At 41.0% G+C, this 22,500-nt stretch overlaps 1 long non-coding RNA gene across 1 annotated transcript in view; it reads left to right on the top strand.

The window, feature by feature from the left end:
• The window catches only part of LOC137630879 (uncharacterized), a 16,881-nt gene extending 8,387 nt beyond the window's left edge, over positions 1 to 8,494 (top strand). Inside the window, exon 3 of the long non-coding RNA XR_011041789.1 lies at positions 7,822 to 8,494. This is a non-coding gene — a long non-coding RNA (uncharacterized lncRNA). The remainder of the gene's footprint in view (positions 1 to 7,821) is intronic.
• The last annotated feature ends 14,006 nt before the right edge of the window (positions 8,495 to 22,500 follow it).

The following is a 22,500-nucleotide window of genomic DNA, read 5'->3' as shown; positions in this document are numbered from 1 at the left end:
AATTTGCTTTTTTCTACCACTACGTAGAGAAAATAGTTTTGTAGGCAATAGCTTGTAACTGTGACTGTCAACCCATGATACTTGTGTTCTGCTCACTTTATATTAACATTGAAGAAATGTTATGCTGGTAAGTCTTTGTTGCATATCCTATGTGAGTTGGCAGCATCCCAGTCTAGGTTTTATGAGTCCATTGGTAGGTAGATATTGTTATTTAGGTTGGTGGTTCGAAATTGAAAGAAATATCCTTAAACTTCTTCCTCCGTGGTCTTACTGGTACTGTGAGGATGGGCTACTTCTTGCAATATATTTTAGAGATAATTACTTTATAGGCTAGTATTCAGCAAACTATAGTGATTATTTAATTTGAAGTTGGCACTTGGATGTTGATATTTTTGTATGTCAAACTTTTTTTTTTAAAGAATCCACTATGAGCAACGGTAAAAGTGTCGTCTGTTCTGTTTAGTTCTGTTGATAGGTACACTATAGATATATTATTTTTATTTTTTTTATTTTATACAAAGTTATACGTTTATTAAATTGACTCATATCTTACAACAATTTCTGGTGTGTAATTCAGAAATGGTTCTCAAAAGGGTACTTATACAGGATTATGATGCACTCCTAATTAGTCTTCCTGAACTCTCATTAGGGCAATTCTTTATCCATCTCGTTTTCCATAATTTCCTTTTCTGTACTTTCCTATGGGTCTTTGGACAACTACTTCCATATCTACTATTCTGACCTTGTTCTTCATTCATTCTCAAATGTATCGACTATCTTAATGTTTGAGTAGTAGTACAGTAGTTGTTACAGCCCAAACTGTAACCCTTGTTGGAAAAGAAGAATTGTACAATCCTAAGGACACCAGTGCAGTAAAGGAAACTAAAGAATAAACTTTTGATTTCATTTTTTATCGAACCTTAACATTCTAAATTCACACATTTTCAAAGTCTTAAATGGTTCCTACACATATAAAAACTATTCGTTCTTTGCATTTAAAAGAAATCATCCTATAGTATAGGGATATGTCTTCAGCAGTGTTGGACCTTCCATTGAATCTTTAACAAACATACTTGGTTAACAAGTGTTGTGAGGAGGAAGCCCCACCCATTGTCTCACTGAATAACCACTTTTGTCTTTGGGCGCAATGATACGTCTGCAATGTGTACAGACATACCGCTATGCTGCTCTCTCAACAATTGAACCTTTTCTTAAATTAATTTGTCATAAATGGTGTTGTTTTTGTATTTTTGTGAACGCTCTCACTTGCAAGTGGAAACACATTGAAAAATAAGCATGCGGTACAGTGAATTTTGTTATGAGAATACAAATCTTTGAAACCCCGTGTTATTGGTCGCCCAGACCATGAATCCTCTGTGACAGCTAGGAAGAATGGTTTCCATAACGAAGGAGAGTTCACCATCTCTCTCCTTACTTTATCAATCTCTTCTCCCTCCCTCATTCACTTCGTCAGATATTTCTTCCTTGAAGAGAGGACGACAAAGATGAGACTTGTGTGGGCAGACCTTTCACTAAAAGTTTTTTTGGTCTTATAGCTATTGCTCTCCTCCTTTAGGAAGGAGTAATGGTACACTCTGACTGTTATCTTAGGGGTCATTCAAGCGAGTGTGAGCCAATGTTATTAGTTACCGCTATTGCACCAGGAGTGGGTGAGTGTTCCTACTCACTCAATCCTGTCTCATCAGTTGCAGGTGAATGATCCTAACTGAACTGGTTTCCAGCACCATACAGCAGTTGGATATTAGTATTGCTCTCGCTGCCTTCTTATGTTGACACAAAGATCATGCATCACCTGATACATTTGCTATTGATTAGTGATCATGACCCTGGTGTGACAGCCATTGCTATTTCATCAACTGCAGGTGAAAGGTCCAATCCTGGACAGATCTTAAGCGCTGTACAGTAGGCTGTAATTGGTATTGTTTATGGAGCGTGATATCCTTCAAGGACTCAGCCAAGCCTTTAAGGGCAGCTGTGCCATTTGCAAATCCCAACCTACCACTAATATCTTCTTCCCCCATGAAAGGTTAAACCTGCTCAACCCGTTCTTACTTCTTCCAGTCTGTCCAGGAGGGGTGTTAGGGTGGGGAGGAACCTAGAAGTATGTCCCCTGCTGTCTGTATTGGGATGCCTTGCTTTGCACATTCCCCTTCTTTCATTCAAATCCATTCTATGCTCCTTACCTTCTATGTTCCACCTCTGGACATGTGTAAGAGGTGGAATGAAATAGTCTTGTAGGACCTAATCCAGCCCTCAACTGTTGGCTCTTCATGAGTCTGTACTCTTCTTGACTGAACTGATACTTGTAAGGCTGTGTTCAATTGGTATTTTTGTTCCATACTCAGCCTCAAGAGAAGACTTCATGTTATTGATAACTTGAAGGATTAGTAGTGCGTACCGACCTTCAGTCATTCCAGTAGTGTGTGTGTTGTTCCCCTTGTGTTCACATGAGTGTCCACCTAAATGGTAAGCTTTGGTTACTAAGAATGACCTTTTAAATGTATTTCTAAGACATGACGAAGACTACTACTCGTTCTTGATGATTGTAAGGGATGAAAGTCTGATCTCATTCCTAAGCAATGAACAAATACAGTACCTTGGAGTGGTATTTGACAGAATTCCCCTTGTATTCATATCAGCAAATTCAGAGAGGTAGCACACCTTTTCCTCATCAATAGTAACTGCTGAACTAGTCTGTGTAGGAAGGAAAGCAGTTGGTAAGGGGAGAAGAGTATTTGTATTCTCCTTTTCCTCTTGCACCAACTCCTCCTTCCCCATCTCTTCCTTCGCCATCCTATTCTCTTCATCAGAAACTACATCTTAGAAGTAAGAAGTGGCAGTAGTAGATATGCAGGGGTTATTTCTCTTCAAGTTCCTTGAGAATTCTAGAATGTGCTATTCTTTAGGAGAGAGAGAGAGAGAGAGAGAGAGAGAGAGAGAGAGAGAGAGAGAGAGAGAGAGAGAGAGAGAGAGAGAGAGAGAGAGAGAGATTGCCTGCCGATCGTTACCTGGGGGTTTGGTCAGGGGATCCGTAGGCCAAGTAGGAGTGAGCATTGCTCCTACCGTCATCATTCGTGTCATGACATAAGGGGAATGTCCTAGCCCTTTGTAAGCCGCTCTCCATCGTCCAGAGAAAGTATATGCTCTCATTCTTTGATAGCTACTTTCGGAGTTGGTCGAGCAGTTGTGTGTCTAATATGTTATCTCCTTGGATTGGATGCCAGTGAACAGTCTCCCTGGGACCCAACACTGACTCTATAAGCCAGGTGAAAGTGAGATGTTTTGTACACCTTCCCCGTTCTTGCCATGAATAGGAGTGTCTCTGCTCTTCATGAGTTCATAACGGAGCTCACCATTGACTGAGTCTTCCAGGGTCCATCAGACTGTATGAAAGATGTAAAAGCTACCCCTATGGCACTGGTTAAAAGGGAGCAATCCCACACACACCAATCACCAACACCATAGGGCAGCTAAGGTCAGGGTATACAGAGCCCTTGAAACCTCCTCCTCCTACGGGAGGGAGTGACAGAGCTTGTCTGGTGACTGCATCCCCAGGACTCTTGCCAACTGGAATGCGAGTTCAATATGGTAGATACTTCTGACATACCGGCAGCAGGTATCGGTCCCTCCAGGGATGGAGTATCTGCACAGTCTAGGTAGAGTGAAATGCTTTGATCCACCTTCTTGGTCCCTTTTGGTTGACAATCTTGGGTTGCCCCAAGTCGAGGGGTATCCTGTTCTGCTATCTTTCAGGTAGGTCTCAAGAGTGATGCTCTTCATGATGGAATTCAGAGTGTGTGTCTCACCAGCTAGAGCTTTTCAGAAAATAAGACTTGCTTGCCTACGCTTGCAGAAGCAGCTCTTTAGAGTTTGGATCCCTCTTCCTCTGAGGAATAGGCCATGCTATAAGGAAACTTTGAGTAGTCTTGCCTACCTTTGAACTTAGAACTTAGTGCATACGTCTCCTGGTAATCTGAGGAGGGCATCATTGGGTCTTTCTCTTGAGAATATCTCTATCTTTATCTGCAGGAGTGGGAGAGTTTCAGGTTCTTCATTATGTCAATGTTTTGAGGGATGGAGGTTCTGTCACCTTCGTCATCTCACACTTTACAATGATGACTCAATACCAGTTGATCTTAAACACCAGTTTGTGGGCTTCTCGATCATATTTTTCTTTGTCTTAACACCTTATTGGTTTTACTTTATATCAGTGATGCAATAGACCCAAACTTAGGGTCTACGGTTGCACCTCTATACTCCACTAGCCTTGTATCCAAGGGCTCTTTTTAAGATGGTAACCGTTCCCTTGATGACAGCAATCTGCACCTCATGTATGCTTGGGCAACTTGGTATCACCTGAAGGTATTGTCTCAGGATTTTCTTCGTAAGTCTTGTTGCCCCCACCACCACTGGTATTATTCGTATTTCTTTCAGTTCCCAAGTATTTTTCAGATCATTCTTTAGTTCTTGATATTTTATTTTCTGCCTCTCAGCTCTATTGAGGCCAAAATCACTGGGTACTGTCCATCTATAATCTTTGCGGTTTTTTCTTCTTTTTTCCAGATCACAATATCAGGTCTAGTAGCACCGGTAATGCATCTGTTGGAAGTAACTGGATCTTGTTCATGCTCCCATACCTTATCTTTTACTACAATTTTGTTTTCTTTACATATTTTCTAATGTATATATTTACAGATCTTATTGTGGCAAGCTGTGTAGGGATCATCTGAAAGTAGGGTCTGGCAAGCTGAAACCAGATGACCAACACATTCAACTGCTGCATGACAAAATCTACATTGGTTTGTTCCTAATATGCCCGCCATTTTTTTTAAGCCGTTTGTTAGGAGGCCTTGGTCTTGTGCCTCCTTTCTCCATCTAAACCTAAATTTCCATTCCTTATCCATCTGAGTAACTCTTCTTTGTGTATGTAACCTTTTTACAGTTCTTGGAATCTTCCTGCTCTTCCATGGTGTTTCCACCTTTCCATTTCAAGTTTTTCCTCTCTAGAAAACTGAATTTCTGCCTGGTCTTCCTGGCTATCATTGTTGCTGGAGTCTGTTCAGTGCCCTTTGTTTTTTCTAGCAATTCTCCTGCAAAGTTCTTAGACTGCCTTGTTATTGATGTTTGTTGGCTCAGGGCTTCATTATGATGTTGGGCAACCTTTTTTATGTTTTCTTTCTCAGAACTTTTAAAGTTTTGCCTTATACATACTATTGCTGCTCTGTAGGCTTCATTGATTTCAGTTAAGCCTAGTCCGCCTTCTTTGTGTGGGAGGTATATTCTATCCATACACTGGTTTCTATATGGGACTTTATGCAGGGTAACCATATTCCTGGTCTTATTATCCATCTTTTCTATCTCCCCCTGTGGCCAGCCTACAATACCAAAACCATAGGCCACCACTGGTACCACTAGCTGATTTATAGCAGTGATCTTATTCTTTGGTGTTAATTCTAACTTGCAAATCTTCTGTAGGTGGCTGATGTACTCTTTCTTTATCTTTTCTCTCATTTTCTTGTTTTCTATACAATTATTTTCTTCTATTCTCAAGTACTTATATGCAGACACCTCTAACAGATCTTCTACAAACATACCTTCCTCTACTTATATTCCTTCTGATGTTACTTTCTTCCCTTTCTTGATGGAAATCTTATTACATTTATCTAATCCAAAATCCATGCAGATGTCACTTGAGAATTTGTGGACTGTCCTAACTAGTTCTTCCAATTTTTCTTCTGTTTCCATATACTTTGAGGTCATCCATGAAGAGAAGGCGGTTCATTCTTTTGTTGTCTTTTCTACTTCTGCTTTTCCTGAGGTCATAGTCGGTGTTAAGGTCATTCAAGGTTTTACTAAAGGTATCTGTGGTCAAGCAGATGAAACGTGGTGAGAGGCTGTCACCCTGGAATATTGCTCTTTGTACTTTTATGTCTGGAATCACTATCTGGCCCTCAGTGTGTCTAAGCCAGAGTGGTCTTCCACTTAACCATCTGAGCTGACTGGAATTATCTTATTTCCTCATTGATGTTATATAATTCCTGGCATTTATGTATTCAGGTGTGTGGCACGCTGTCAAATGCCGCCTTATAGACTATCCAAGACATATTAAGGTTCCTTTGCCTTTTCTTACAGTCTTCTATGACTCCTGTGAGTCATTTGTAGGTGGTTGGTAGACAGCAGATGGGCCTCTATTTGTTGGGAATTTGGTCTCAGAGCTCTTAGGGAGGAGAGTAGTGTTTCCTGTGTAAGTCATTTCTACTTGAGGGGCACTTGATACCTCACATGCGTGAGTGTTGCAGCCTTTCCATTCAGCCCAGCAAGAACAAGAAGAAAGCGTCCAGACACTGTTCCATCTGGCATGGTGAGGCTGCTTGCTTAGCAAATCATTTGGTCAGTGCATACCCTCTGCCCTCTCAAGGAAGAATTCACAAACTTAGTCCTGACAGTTGCCTTCCCATTTACCTGTCTGTGTACTTGGAGCTGAAAGGAGGTCTAAATGCGTTGAACCACATTTGCCTCTCCTTATCTTACAGATGTTGACCACTCACCGTTAGACCCTTTTCCCTAGGTCCTGAGGTGGCTGCTTTATAGTTGTGCTGCACTTCTAATTCCTTCATGGTACTTGGGATGCACCCTGTTTAAGGTAACACATTTGGCATAGGCTTCAAAGAGGTGAAATGACTGGTTCTCTCTCTCTCTCTCTCTCTCTCTCTCTCTCTCTCTCTCTCTCTCTCTCTCTCTCTCTCTCTCCTTTTTTTCGTGGGGTTGCAGCAACCACAACTGTTGCATACTGATTGAACATATGATGTTCGTGAGGTATAAGACAGAGCACTTTTCCTGTAGGGTATGTCTGCCAAGAAGTTATTCTTCCATCCTCCTGGCAAGGAGGAGGCTGGGTCGGTGTCTTGTCAAACTTTTCTCTTGATGTGTCTGGTGTACACTGCTATTGCCATAATTTTTCAAGTCCTAGTACTAGTTTCTTTATAAGCCAGAACTGGGCAATAACCTAACAGGTTATACGTATATTCCTATTATTGGTTGTCTGTAGGTTGTCAGTCACCCTCCTCACTCCAGTATGGGACCATGGAAGAAAAGAACCTTCTTGTTTGGTTCTAGAGGACTTCTTCCAACCAATCCTATTTTAAAGTGTGAAATGTTTGTTATATGTTTAGGAATAAAGAATTAAAGATTCTAAAAGTAACTTGTATTATTCCTGGCTATAAAATCCTGAGTCCTTTAGATTAAATTTCTTACCACAACTATCCCTCTCAGTCTTGACCTAAGGACAAGTTTTTATTTTGTGACAAGCAGATGGATTGGGCATTCCCTCGCGCTACTCGTCGTTAACCAACTGCACTTGTTGATGATTCAGTGTTCGTTCCAGTGTTGTTAAAGACATATTCCTAACTTAAAGCACTCAGGTTTGTATAGCAAGGAAAAATACAATTAATTTCTAAGATTTGTTATTCTTCCCTTAAAGTGCTGATCAAATACTTCAGTCTAATGTAGGCTACTGTACTCCTAAGTCTTTACCCTCTCGACAATTGGAACATTTCCTTTTCCATTTATCATAGTGTTCCCTGTATCTGTGTTTTATCAATGCTGCAGCACTTACTTATTGTTCTCTCAACTCACTCTCAACTGTCTAGTGTGTCTCCAAGGTAGCAGAAATATTCTACTTCTCCTTGCTCATCAATCCTAATAATGGAATCTCACAGGTGTTTTATCATATTCTTCCCTTCTATTTAATTTACATTTTCAATCATTTACAGTGTTTGGTAATTATCTCATATCTTTCAGGTAGCTGTGACCACCCTACATGTGTAATATCAGTCCTTACATTTGTTGCATGTAAGAGATTTTACGCGAAGTGCCTCTCCCGTCTTCTTGATGAACTGCAGGAACCTCTACTCTCCAGAACAATACTGAATTTGTTTTACCATTGAGAAAATATTGCTTTAGGTCTTTGTTTTTGGACATGATCTAATATGCTGCGAATAGTTTTTATTACTATTGTTATTGATACTTATGTACAGTGGTGTAAAACTTGCTTTTCCTGAGTGCTGAATGTTTTTTTTTTTTTCTAAAATTAAAATTGAAAATGGACCCTGACCAAAATAGATGGTCTACAAAAATAACATTTGATTTTAGATCATAGATCTAAAAAAGTAACATATTCAATTTTAGATCATAATTCTACTAGTTCTTCAGTGGAGTAAATGGAAGCTACTTTGTCTAACTGTGCTCTTTAAAGCATGCTTGATGAATTCCTTCTTGACAGAAAAGCCTGATCAAATTTTTATTATGTAGGACTTGTCACTCCACAACTTTGGTATTGGTTTTATGTAGAATTGTTAACACTAATTTGATTTGGGACCAAATAAATTATAAAGCATCTAAATAGTTACATAAGTGCATTAATCTTTAATACTGTAGTTTTCAGTCATCATCATCATCTTCTCCTACGCCTATTGACGCAAAGGGCCTTGGTTAGATTTTGCCAGTTGTCTCTATCTTGAGCTTTAAATCAATACTTCTCCAGTCATCATTTCCTTCTTCACTCTTCATAGCTCTCAGCAATGTAGGCCTGGGTCTTCCAACTCTTCTAATGCCTAAAGGTGAAAGATATAGAGAAAGAAAAACGTGGAAGTAAAACGGAGGGCGTCTGAGACACGGAGGGCGTCTGAGACACGGAGGGCGTCTGAGACACGGAGGGCGTCTGAGACACGGAGGGCGTCTGAGACACGGAGGGCGTCTGGCTGGAGTTGGGGTCAGGGATTGGGTAGTTCATATGGAGATGATAAATAGTAGTTTGGAAAGAAGTGAAGAGAGTAAGGAAGCGGGGATCGAGGAGTGAAGAAAGACAGTGAAAGGTGAAAATGGAAGGTTATTGAAAGGAAAAGAGGAGAAAAAGGTGGGCTGAATATTTTAGAAGGTTGCTGACTGTTAAGGGTGATAGGGAGGCAGATATAATTGCTGTTGCAGGTGTTGAGGTGCCAGTGATGGGAGATGAGAATGAGAGAGATTTCAAGAGAGGAAGTGAAAAGAGCACTAGACGAGAAGAGACCAAGGAAAGCACCGGGGTTGGATGGTGTTAGGGCTGGGATGTTAAAGGAAAGGCGTGTGACTGTGCTGGAATGGTCGGTGAGATTGTTTAATATACGTTTTATGTTAACGGTACCAGTGGAATGGGTGTGTGTGTGTATTGTTCCACTATACTAAAGATGTGCATGAGTGTTATAATTTTAGGGCTATTAATTTATAGAGAGTGGTTGGTAAAGTGTATGGTAGTGTTAATTAATAGGATTAAGGATAAAATGGAGGATGCAATCTTAGAGGTGCAGGGTGTCTTTGAGAGGTAGGGGATGTATAGATTAGATTTTTATAGTTAGGCAGATATGTGAGAAAGGATATTTTGCATTTATGGATCTGCAGAAAGCTAGAGATGAGTTGATAGGGATGCAATATGGAATTGGTGGAAGGTTGTTGCAAGCACCGAAGAGTTTATACATAGGCAGTAAAGCGTGTGTTAGGATAGCGAATGAAGTGAGTGTGTGGTTTCCAATGAGAGTGGGTCTGAGACAGGGATGTGTGATGTCACCATGGTTGTTCAATTTGTTTGTTGGAGCTGTAAGAGAGGTGAAGGCTTGAATGTTTGGTCAAGGATTGAAACTGATAGATGAGTGATCATGAGTGGGAGCTTAGTCCTTTGCTATTTGTAGATGATACTGTACTGGTTGCTGACTCAGAGAAGCTGTGTTAGTTAGTGACAGAGTTTGGAAGGGTATGTAAGAGATGGAAGTTGCGAATAAATGTAGGTAAGAGTAAGGTTATGAGGTGCACAAGAAGTAAGGACGTTGCTAGATTGAATGTCATGTTAAATAGAGCGTTACTTAAAGTAGATCAGTTTAAGTACTTAGGTTCTGTTGTTGTTGCAAATGGTGGAGTGGAAACAGATGTAGGCCTACATCAGAGAGAGAATGAAGGATATAAATTGTTGGGTGTGGTAAAAGAAATGAAGAATGGAGGGTTAGGAATGATTGTAAAGAGAGTTCTGTATGAGAAAGTGATTGTACCAATTGTGATGCATGGATTGGAGTTATTATTATTATTATTATTATTATTATTATTATTATTATTATTATTATTATTATTAATAGTTAAGCTACAACCCTAGTTGGAAAAGCAAGATGCTGTAAACCCAAGGGCTCCAACTGGGAGATACAAGTAATGGGGAGAAAGAAATTGAATGTTTTCGAGATGTGTCGGAGGCGTATTGTTGGTGTATTATGTTTGGCGTATCTGTTTTATTTGGCGTATCTCTGTTTTATAGGATTAAAAATGAAGTAAATGTGAGAACGGGTGTACAGAATGAATTAACAACTACAGTGGGTATGAATATGTTGAGGTGGTTCAGCCTTGTAAAGAGGATGGAAAAGGGTTGTCTGCAGATGATGAATGCAAGACTTGATGTGAGAAGTGCAAGAGGAAGGCCAAGGTTTGGGTGGATGGATGGAATGAAGAAAGTCCTAGGTGACAGGAGGTTGGTTAGATGTGAGACAGAGAAAAGTGGGTACTAGGAATAAAAACACTGGCGAATGATTATGATGCAGTTCAATAGGCCATGCTACTAGCGCTTTGAGGTAATGGTAGAAGGCGAGTCAGCATATGAAGCTTCATTTGTGGTGGATAACGGCAGAGGGTGTGCTGTGGCCACCTAGCAACACCAAGTAAACTCAACAGAGTCCATTGTCAGGCAAGGAGGTACAAAGTGGAAAAATCCCCCTTTTACTTTGCGGGGTGTTTTTCTGGTCCTATACAGCAGTGATTTTATGTTGGCTACCCAGCAAAAAGGGTTGTGCCATTGTAAATAGATTGGTAGATCATTGCACACCACAATAAACTCTTTTTCAATATACTTACCCGGTGATTATATAAGCTGCAGCTCTGCTGCTCGACAGAAAACTCTACGTAAAAAATCCGCCAGCGATCGCTATGCAGGTAGGGGGTGTACTTCAACAGCGCCATGTGTCGTGCAGGTACTCAGTACTCATTGTAAACAAAGAACTCAATTTTCTCTCTGTCGTGCTACCGGCAAGACCTACTAATTCGCTGTTGCTAACTGGATTTGTTTTCCCAACTATTTGGTGAAGTACACGTTTCTAGTTTTGAGCTTTCGCTGTGCAGGCTTTCTCTTCAATAAATCCTTGCATTCTTTTTTTGATATCGGATTATTTGTTGATGACTTTGGATAGTTTTTGAATTCCCCTTTGACCAATTCAAAATGGCTGACCCTTCTCAAGTCCCAAAATTCAGGAAGTGTAATGCTAGGGACTGTTCAAGGCGTCTTCCGAAGGCCTCTATCGATCCTCACACCGTTTGTTCCAATTGTCGGGATAAAACCTGTCAATTGGAAGATCGATGTGAGGAATGCGTTGGGCTTTCGGAATTCGATTTTATCGAATTCCAGAAATATACACGTAGGCTAGAGAGAGATAGAGTCAGGAGAAGTTCATCTCGTTCTGTTGATTTTTCCTCTCCTCATGCCCCACAACCTATTCCTTCCCCTGTAGTGGTTGCTCCTAATCCCCCTTCTGGCACTCAGGAACCTTCGATGGCTGATATGATGCGTGCCATCCAAGCTCTGGGTGAGAGAGTTGAGTCCTTGGCTAGTGACCGTAACCAGCTCATGGCGGACGTCAAGGAGCTGAAGTGTAAGAGTGCAGTGGGAAGTGATAAAGTGAGTGATAGTGTTGTGGATAGTGTTGCGCTTGAGGGTTCGTCTGTTCGTGCCTGTCGTCCTCCTAGTCCGGGACCTCTTGCAAGCTCCCAAGTCCAGGGGAGAAGCAATGTCGTACGACCAATGGGTTCGAGAGGCTTTAATCAGCGAACAGACGTTCCCTCCGTGGTTTCGGGCGTATCTACCCAAGATCGCCCCACCCACACAAAGACGAGAGAGCCCATTTATTCCTCGTCTGCGGAAGAGGTTTCTCGTAAGAAACCATGGACCAAGGTCTCACGACCTCTTAAGCGCAAGTCCAACGGCCCAGTTGTAGCCACTGGGTCAGTTCGGACTCGCTGCAGTCTTCCGATGACTGCTCACCTCCTAAGAGAGGCAAAGCGGTACCGCCTCAGGCAGTTACACCGTCTGTCGCCGCACCTGCTCCTGCAGACCCTAAGTGGTCTTTGCTGCAGACCATGCAGTACCAATTAACGTCTCTGATGCAGGACTTTCGTGCGGAGAAGGTTGCTGCTGCACCAACCTCTTGCCTACAACCAACCACGGTTGTGCGTCCTGTGGACGCTGAGGCGACCTTCTTGCGCACTCCAGCTGAGAGAGTCCCGCCACCCATGCGTTCCAGTGTACCCTGCCAGCCGCATGTTGACGTTCAGCAACGCACGGAACCTTCCGTTGACGTTCGCGAGGTACAACAACCGTCAGAGTTGTTTTGTTTTGACGCGGTGCGTCAACCTCCGCAACCCAGTGTGGTTGCCTCTGCTCGCCCACATCAGACTAGACAGTCTGGAGTAGACGCTGTGCGTCCCCGCGCTGCTATGGTTGTTGCCAGCTCACAGACTGGGCAACAGTTCCATGACGTTGCGTCCGGTTCAGTCACGCGTGCACCCGTGCGACCGGACTCAGCTGACCAGCCGATACCTACTCCATTGCCGCTTCCTCCTCAATTCTCGGATGATGGACTCTCTGATGATGACGATGCGGCACACGTTGATGAACCACATTCGGACCTTGACGAGCCCAAGTCCACGCAACCCTCTTTGGACTTTAGAAAAGTTCTTGCTCTGTTCAAAGAGATGTTTCCGGACCAGTTTGTGTCTGTGGCTCCGCGCTCTCCTCCGTCAGAGTTTGCTTTAGGTACGCAGTCATCCTCGCCTGCCTTTACTAGACTCGTCCTCGCACGCTCGTCCAAGAGAGCTTTACGAGTTTTAGGAGATTGGATGCAGTCCAAAAAGAGTCTAGGGAAGACAGCCTTTACGTTTCCCCCTGCTAAACTCTCTTCCAGATCGAGCGTCTGGTATGCCACGGGAGAAGTTCTCGGCTTGGGAGTTCCTGCCTCTGCCCAGGGCGACTTCTCAAGTCTTGTAGACTCTCCCCGCAGGCTAGCCATGAGACGCTCTAAGATATGCTGGTCACCTTCGGACCTAGACCATCTGTTGAAAGGAGTATTTAGAGCCTTCGAGGTCTTCAACTTTTTGGACTGGTGTCTGGGAGCTTTGAGCAGGAAGATCTCCCCGACTGAGAAGGAATCTTCCTTGCTCATCATGTCCTGCATGGACAAGGCCATACGTGACGGATCTAGTGAGCTTGCGGCATCGTTCGTATCCGGAGTCCTCAAGAAGCGTGAGAACCTTTGCTCTTTCCTGTCAGCTGGAGTGACACCGTGTCAAAGATCAGAACTTCTGTTTGCTCCTCTCTCTAAGTGCCTTTTTCCAGAGGACTTGATTAAGGAGATTGCTGCTTCTTTGATACAGAAGGACACCCATGACCTGGTTGCGTCCTCTGCCCGCAAAGCCACCCCTTTGCCTACCTTGTCAAGACCAAGGATGGACACTCCAGCGTCCAGATTTATTCCGCCCTTTCGTGGCAGAGCCTCCAGCAGAGGAGGTGCTCGTGCCGAAGGGAGACGTGGGAAGAAGAAAGGAACCAAGTCCTTTAAAGGCAGAGTCTGACTGCCAGCTTCTTCAGACAGCAGTGGGAGCCAGACTCAAGAACTTCTGGCAGACCTGGGAGGCAAGAGGCGCAGATGCACAATCTGTGAAGTTGCTCAGAGAGGGTTACAAGATCCCGTTTGTACGAAAACCCCCTCTAGCAACGTCTCCCATCGATCTCTCTCCCAGGTACAGAGAGGAAGACAAGAGACGAGCATTGAAACAGGAGGTGTCTCTCTTACTAGAAAAGGGAGCGGTAGTCAAAGTCCTGGACCATCAAACCCCGGGCTTCTACAACCGTCTCTTCTTAGTGCCAAAGAAGACAGGAGGGTGAGGCCGGTGCTAGACGTCAGTGCGCTGAATGTCTTTGTCACAAAGCAGACGTTCTCCATGGAGACCACAAAGTCCGTTCTAGCAGCGGTCAGAAGGGAAGACTGGATGGTCTCTTTAGACCTAAGGGACGCATACTTTCACGTCCCCATCCACCCAGACTCCCAACCTTTTCTGAGATTCGTTTACGAAAAGGTTGTCTACCAGTTTCAAGCCCTGTGCTTTGGCCTAAGCACAGCTCCTCTTGTGTTTACGAGGCTGATGAGGAATGTAGCCAAATTCCTTCATTTAGCGGACATCAGAGCCTCCCTCTATTTGGACGACTGGCTTCTAAAAGCTTCTTCCAGTCGTCGCTGTCTGAAGGATCTAAAGTGGACTCTAGATCTGACCAAGGAATTGGGTCTCCTGGTCAATATGGAAAAGTCTCAAGTGGTCCCATCCCAAACTATTGTGTATTTAGGGATGGAGATTCACAGTCTAGCTTTTCTGGCTTTTCCGTCGGCCCCCAGAACAAGTCAAGCCCAGTTATGCATCCAGAACATGCTGAAGAAGGAACGATGTTCAGTCAGGCAGTGGATGAGTCTGATAGGGACGCTATCATCCCTGGAACAGTTCGTATCGTTAGGAAGACTACACCTCCGTCCTCTTCAATATCACCTAGGTGTTCACTGGAAAAAGGACAAGACGCTAGAAGTGGTCTCGATCCCCATTTCCGAGAAGATGAAGTCTTCCCTGACTTGGTGGAAGGACAGTATCAGCCTCAGAGAGGGTCTGCCCCTGGCTGTTCAGACTCCCAACAACGTTCTCTTCTCGGACGCATCGGACACGGGCTGGGGCGCGACATTAGACGGTCGGGAATGCTCGGGAACTTGGAACTCGAGTCAAAGGACAATGCATATCAACTGCAAGGAGCTAATGGCAGTTCATCTGGCCTTGAAAAGCTTCAAGTCTCTCCTTCAAGGCAAAGTGGTGGAGGTGAACTCGGACAACACCACGGCTTTGGCGTACATCTCCAAGCAAGGAGGGACCCACTCTATGACGTTGTACGAGATCGCAAGGGACCTCCTCACCTGGTCAAAAGATCTAAACATTTCACTAGTAACGAGGTTCATCCAAGGCAACTTGAATGTCATGGCAGATTGCCTCAGTCGGAAGGGACAAATCATTCCAACAGAATGGACCCTACACAAGGATGTGTGCAAGAGACTGTGGGCCATATGGGGCCAGCCTACCATAGATCTCTTCGCAACCTCGATGACCAAGAGGCTCCCAATTTATTGCTCACCAATCCCGGACCCAGCAGCAGTTCATATAGATGCCTTTCTCCTAGATTGGTCGCATCTAGACCTATATGCATTCCCCCCGTTCAAGATTGTCAACAAGGTACTGCAGAAGTTCGCCTCTCACGAAGGGACAAGGTTGACGTTAGTTGCTCCCCTCTGGCCCGCGAGAGAATGGTTCACCGAGGTACTTCGATGGCTAGTGGACGTTCCCAGAACTCTTCCTCTAAGGGTGGACCTTCTACGTCAGCCACACGTAAAGAAGGTACACCAAGGCCTCCACGCTCTTCGTCTGACTGCCTTCAGACTATCGAAAGACTCTCGAGAGCTAGAGGCTTTTCGAAGGAGGCAGCCAGGGCGATTGCTAGAGCAAGGAGGACATCCACCCTTAGAGTCTACCAATCGAAGTGGGAAGTCTTCCGAAACTGGTGCAAGTCAGTATCAGTATCCTCGACCAGTACCTCTGTAACTCAAATAGCTGACTTCCTTTTATACCTGAGGAAAGAAAGATCTCTTTCAGCTCCCACTATCAAGGGTTACAGAAGCATGTTGGCATCAGTCTTCCGTCACAGAGGCTTAGATCTTTCCAACAACAAAGATCTACAGGACCTCCTTAAGTCTTTTGAGACCACGAAGGAGCGTCGTTTGGCTACACCTGGTTGGAATTTAGACGTGGTACTAAGATTCCTCATGTCAGAAAGGTTCAAGCCGCTACAATCAGCCTCCTTTAAAGATCTCACTTTAAAGACTCTTTTCCTGGTTTGCTTAGCCACAGCTAAAAGAGTCAGTGAGATTCACGCCTTCAGCAGGAACATCGGATTTTCATCTGAAACGGCTACATGTTCTTTACAACTTGGTTTTCTAGCCAAAAACGAGCTACCATCTCGTCCTTGGCCGAAATCGTTCGATATTCCAAGCCTATCAAATAGGGTTGGAAATGAACTAGAAAGAGTCTTATGCCCTGTGAGAGCTCTTAAGTTCTATTTAAGACGAACTAAACCTTTACGAGGACAGTCAGAAGCTTTATGGTGTTCAGTTAAGAAACCATCTTTGCCTATGTCAAAGAATGCTTTATCCTATTTTATCAGACTGTTAATACGAGAAGCTCATTCCCATCTGAGTGAGGAAGACCAAGCTTTGCTGAAGGTAAGGACACATGAAGGTAGAGCTGTCGCAACTTCAGTGGCCTTTAAACAAAATAGATCTCTGCAAAATATAATGGACGCAACCTATTGGAGAAGCAAGTCAGTGTTCGCGTCTTTTTATCTTAAAGATGTCCAGTCTCTTTACGAGAACTGCTACACCCTGGGACCATTCGTAGCAGCGAGTGCAGTAGTGGGTGAGGGCTCAACCACTACAATCCCCTAATTCCATACCCTTTTTAATCTTTCTCTTGAAATGTTTTTATTGTTGTTTTTGGGTTGTCCGGAAGGCTAAGAAGCCTTTCGCATCCTGGTTGATTTGGCGGGTGGTCAAATTCTTTTCTTGAGAAGCGCCTAGATTAGAGGTTTTGATGAGGTCCTGTGGTATGGGTTGCAACCCTTCATACTTCAGATCCTAGGGGTCGCTCAGCATCCTAAGAGGATCGCGAGGCTCCGTAAGGAAGACGTACTTAAAAAGGCAGAGTAATTGTTCAAGTCGACTTCCTTACCAGGTACTTATTTATTTTATTTCTGTTATTTTGATAACTTCTAAAATGAAATAAAAAATCCTTAGCTCATATTAATGTAAACATTTATTGCTGGTCTCTACCCACCCCCCTGGGTGTGAATCAGCTTATATAATCACCGGCTAAGTTAAATATTGAAAAATGTTATTTTGATAATAAAATAAATTTTTGAATATACTTACCCGGTGATTATATATTAAAGGACCCTCCCTTCCTCCCCAATAGAGACGCAGTGGACCGAGGAGAAAATTGAGTTCTTTGTTTACAATGAGTACTGAGTACCTGCACGACAGATGGCGCTGTTGAAGTACACCCCCTACCTGCATAGCGATCGCTGGCGGATGTTTTACGTAGAGTTTTCTGTCGAGCAGCAGAGCTGCAGCTTATATAATCACCGGGTAAGTATATTCAAAAATTTATTTTATTATCAAAATAACATATTGAGTACCAGTGACAGAATGCCTGGTAGTGCATACAGTACCTTTAATAGCACTAAAGCTGCTTAGCAGAGATCCTTTGTAGGCCCCTAGGTTACTTGTCATCAGTAACATGTTTCTTCTTACTAAGCTGTCCAACTTCTTTACCGATAGTTTTTTCAAAATATCTTATGCTTATAAGCTATAATGCCCTAAAATTTAGAATAAGAATGCAGCTTTGCATTGAGCAATATTCACAATAGTACAACCAACAAGTTCTCCAGCAACTCTGCTTACAATATTTTTTTGTCCAATTTGCCTTATTACTAGAACCGAGGGATTTTTTTTTTTTCATTTTCCTAATATGTTATATAAAGACATCTGAAAATTTATTTTACTTATAAATATTTTTAGTTTTACCCACGTTACTATAAATATTCACTACACTGGCTGTCCTACCTTTAGTGATATTGAAGTTCTTTAATATCTTCAACATGAGAACACAAGGTAGAATGATAATCCATTATTAGGTTTTTTGTTTTATTAAAACTGAATTTATAAGCAATCTTTCAGCATAAGATGCTTTAAGGATATAATCCTCTGATGTACCAAAAAATCTGATAAACAGATTATAAGAAAATCTGATAATAAACAAAGACCTTATAGGATAGCTTAGACATAGATATATAATTTTTAATTTACAGTACAGTATGTAGTAGTTATGCAAAAGTAACTATGAAAGGAAGTTGGTAATTAAAGAAGTCTAATATTTTGAGGTCTTTCAAGATCGGTTCCTAAATAATAAATTCAGTATGTCCTCTCTTTGTTGTTCCCTGAGGTGTACAGTATTGTATTTTATTCTTATGTATTCTGTAATACTGTCATCGATTTTAATTCAGTAATGTCCCTGTTATCCCGAAGCCTTAGAACGTAAATGCCAGTTTTATCACTAAAATATTCAGCATACATTTTTCATCTTAAGTTTTTCTTTTTAACCGGTTTTATACTAACAAACTTTTCATTCTCGTTGACATATTAAGAAATGGCGTAGGTACCCTGCAGTGATTAAACCTCAAATAATTCTGCCGACTTAGTCTAGTTATTTGAGAAATTTTACAAACCTTATGTTATGTTCTTAAAGCTATACAAGAATTATGCAATTCCTCGTATACTGTCCACATAAGTTCATAAAATTTCAAGCTTGGATATGACTTACAGGCCATCCATCTCACAAGAACAGCTGGTGTTTTAGATTTTTTTTAGGCTATCATAGATTTTCCTATTAGTTTTGTATATCATTTTATATATCGGCTATTCCCTCCCTAGTTCTATATCTGGCAAGTAAACCTGATTTTTGTCCTTTCGTTGTGGCTCTCATTGCTTTGCATAAATGGGACTTTCTACTGTACATCTTCCTTCATCATAAAAATATTATTTACTCGCCTTTACAAGCCTTGTAATAGCATTTGGTAATGTAAGATAAATACAGTACAGTAGAAAAAATCCTGAGCTCATTGTTATGCTGTTATTGCTGAAAATAAATTCTGCATGTCATTAGCCTTTAAATTAAAGCAATTTTACAGTTCTCTAGTGAATGTTCAGTTTTGATGCATTATATTGAGTTTGTAAGGTTTTTAATCTTGGACATATGGATTTTTTTAATAATGGTTTTTATGGTTGTGTACTGTACTGTATAAGCTTTATAATATATAATTCTATCTATCCAAAATTTGTGAATATGAGCAATTTTTGTCTCCTGGACTTGTTGGTTTGATTTGGTAACTCGCAGTGGTTTCATGATTTTAACCTATAGGTTTGCAACTTCAAAATTGTCTGTACATTTTTTATAGTTTTAAATATTTTATCTTTTAGATTAAAAAAACCAACTTTTTCAGAGAAGTCATTATGAAAATGAGACCAGAATGAAAGTTTGTAAACACACTGTTTATTAAAAACAGTAGGTAAACAAAGACGACTTTATATAAGGCACATTTGTTTTAGATGTTTTGCTTTCCTGGGTAACTGTTCTCAAGTAAATTTGTTTATCTTGGTTTGATGCTGTTTAAAAGGTTAGCAACTGGTTTTGGATTTTTGTTCAGGCAGTATTGCAGTGGAAAGTACTGTTTGCTGGTGAAGGCTTTTAATTATTTTCTTTTGGGTGGTAGGTTTTTTATTCACATATTAGGCGTAGTTTTCTGGAAATTAGTAAACTTCTGTTTAAGTTTTTTAAGAGCTTTTTCTTTTGACAGTCAACTATTCTTTCTCCAAAAAAAGGCAGTCCCAGTTAGTAGCATAAAATGGCACTGCACTACATAAAGTATAGAAAACCAAACAGCAGTTATTGACCTTGGCTTGTTATTTACACAGCACTTAACTTACTGTAAAGAATTTTTTGCTCCTCCTGGATAATTTGACAGATGACGTTTGGTATGTCGTTTTTTTAATGTAATTGAGAAGGCCACAAAGATAGTTTAGACTTTAGACTATCAAAGTTTGTCTAAAACTTGTTTGGAATATTTTAACTCTCAATGATGTACAACCTATTATACAGAATTCTTTGCTCCTTTCTGCATAATTTGACAATGGTACGATGATTGATATCTCTCATTGTAATTGAGAAGCCTTCAAAGATAGTTTAGTCGGTATCAATATTTTTCTGAAGCTTGTTAGGTAGGAATATTTTTTATTTCTCAAGGATGGACAACTTTTCTTATTTCTAATTTAATTTGATCCACTTTGGTTTAAGGAGGTATGTGTTCTCCCCATGTTAGGCTTTGAATACCCTAGGGGCCTAGGTCATCTAGGTACCATTTTTGTTGGTGTTCTTTTGTTGTCCTTGCCGATACAGAGTTAGAAGCTATTTGTAAAGGGAGTCTTGTTTTCAACAGTAATAGAGGATCTGCTAACCTCAAGGATTTCTTAATCAGGCTCATGTACTTATGTATGTCCCTGTGTTATGGAAAATTACTGATATATATTCGTAGAGGAGAACTCGTGCTGTTATAAGTTTCTTAGAAGAACTTCCTCAGGTTAACCGCAAGTCTGAACTAAAGTCTGTATGTGCACATATTTCAACACCACCACATTCTATACCTATGCAACCCTGCCTGGTTTCTTATTTTCTTGTACTCATGATGTAAGGAAAAGGATGTTGAATATTAAGGTCATTTCTTGGATCACCCTGACAGTAGAGTGAATTATTAGACTTGTGGGCATCTTGAGTCTTTCATCTTACTGTTACTTCGTGAAGTTCATTTGTTCCATTATCTTTGTCCCTGCTTTCTTCCACATAGCTGGTAAACCTTTCTCAGGCTCTCAACTTTTTCTTCATTATACAGCTGAGAGTTTTCTCTCATTTGCACCTTGGCATTTGATGACTTCCTGTTGGTGATGTGGCCTGAATTAAAGTCCATAATAAATGAGTGCCTTTTCCTCTACCAAAGTCCCCTGGTGGTTCTGATTAAAAACATTGCTCTCATACGGGGTTGTTACTGTCGGTGAACCTCAAGTGCTGTACTGTAGGCATTGCTTACGACTTGACATCCTTTTTGTCCCCTAACTGCATTCACTTTTTAACTTTAAACTACTACTTTCCAGCTTTGTTTCTTCCCTCTTTCTGTCCACCCTCTTTAATTTCCCTCATATTACAACTGTGGAGTTTTCTACAGTGCTTATTTGGACTTGATGGCCTCCCAGGCCCCAGTACTGGACCTTCTGGTCCAAATTCATAAAATCCAAATCTTAATACTGCCCGTTTCACTAATCTTTATTATAATTACAATACTTGTGCTTGATTTGAGGCCTTTTTTTCCTATACTTGCAAGGATAACACATGTTCTGGTTGATTTATTGATGCATAAACTTCTTTGACCTTAAGAAGGCTGCTTAGTTGTTTCTTTGAGTCAATTCCCCACAATTCTTTCCTCCTTTTTTTTTTAATTTTCCTTTGGTCGTGGTCAGATAAGGGCTTTTGTTTTTATAAGTTAGTTGGACTTACATTGGTTAGGAATTTTAATCATAGTGAGGGATAAAGGCCTAGTTTTGTAATCCTAATTTTTAAGCCACTGATCATTCACTTCAGAGTTGAATTTGCATTTCCCTCTTATTGCTTATCATTTAGGAGATGTTGCTCTACCTTGGCCATATATCTGGAGTTTGAGTTACACTGCTAACATCTTTCATGTCTGATGTATTATATTTATAAAATTGCCATATGTTTATTGAACAGTTGTTTAACTGACAAGTCTTCAACAATTGAATATTCTTGATAGAAACGCGAATCTATTTGGTGCCCCTTAAATACTTTAAAACATGTTTGCCATGCAATTATTTTCATTTGTTATGGATAAAATCCTCAAGATGTTTCTCAATCTCAAACTGTTTTGTACAGAACTATTAAATAATGAATTTTCTTTTTGTAAAAGAGGTGTAGAGGCAAGATTCATATCTGATATATTATATGAAATATTCTATAGTCTTACCCCTATGAACGCAACCATTCCTGCATCATCTCTAAAATGAACACCCACTGAGAACGAGTTGGAATTATTTCTGTACAATACATAGAGGGAATCTCTTATATCAAACTTGAAATTTTCAACCAAACTTATGGGCCATTCAACCTTTCATGAATACTATACTTCACATTGACTAATAAGTTTTACATCTTTCACAAACCTTATGAAGGTAGATTTGAGTAAAGTGTGGATATAATATGGATTTATGATGTTCTTTAATTGTTGAGAAATATAAATTCTTAGGTTTATAGATTATACCTATTATTGTAATCTACATAAGACATGAACTAAAATAATTCAAGACATCTTGGACATTAAAATAAGCACTTTGTCATCGATGAGAAAAGGAATGCCTCATATTATGGGGAGTTTGTCTATTAAGATACAGTCTGTAATGAAACCTGACGTTATTAAAATACCCTTGGAGAAATGAAAAGTATTGCAATATTTTATTTCCTTGTACCTACTACACTTTAAATGTAAGTAACCAAGTGTATGAAAGGTTAATTTGAAGAATAACGTGGAAATTTACGAAATGTAGTTCACAGTTGTGTATCATTGCAATGGATAAATCGTGACATTTAGCATAATATTTTCTG

The sequence above is a fragment of the Palaemon carinicauda genome, chromosome 39, assembly GCF_036898095.1.
Source record: "Palaemon carinicauda isolate YSFRI2023 chromosome 39, ASM3689809v2, whole genome shotgun sequence".
Taxonomy (NCBI): Eukaryota; Metazoa; Arthropoda; class Malacostraca; order Decapoda; family Palaemonidae; genus Palaemon; species Palaemon carinicauda.
The sequence above is the reverse complement of the archived record's forward strand: the minus strand, read 5'-3'. Positions and strand labels throughout refer to the sequence as shown.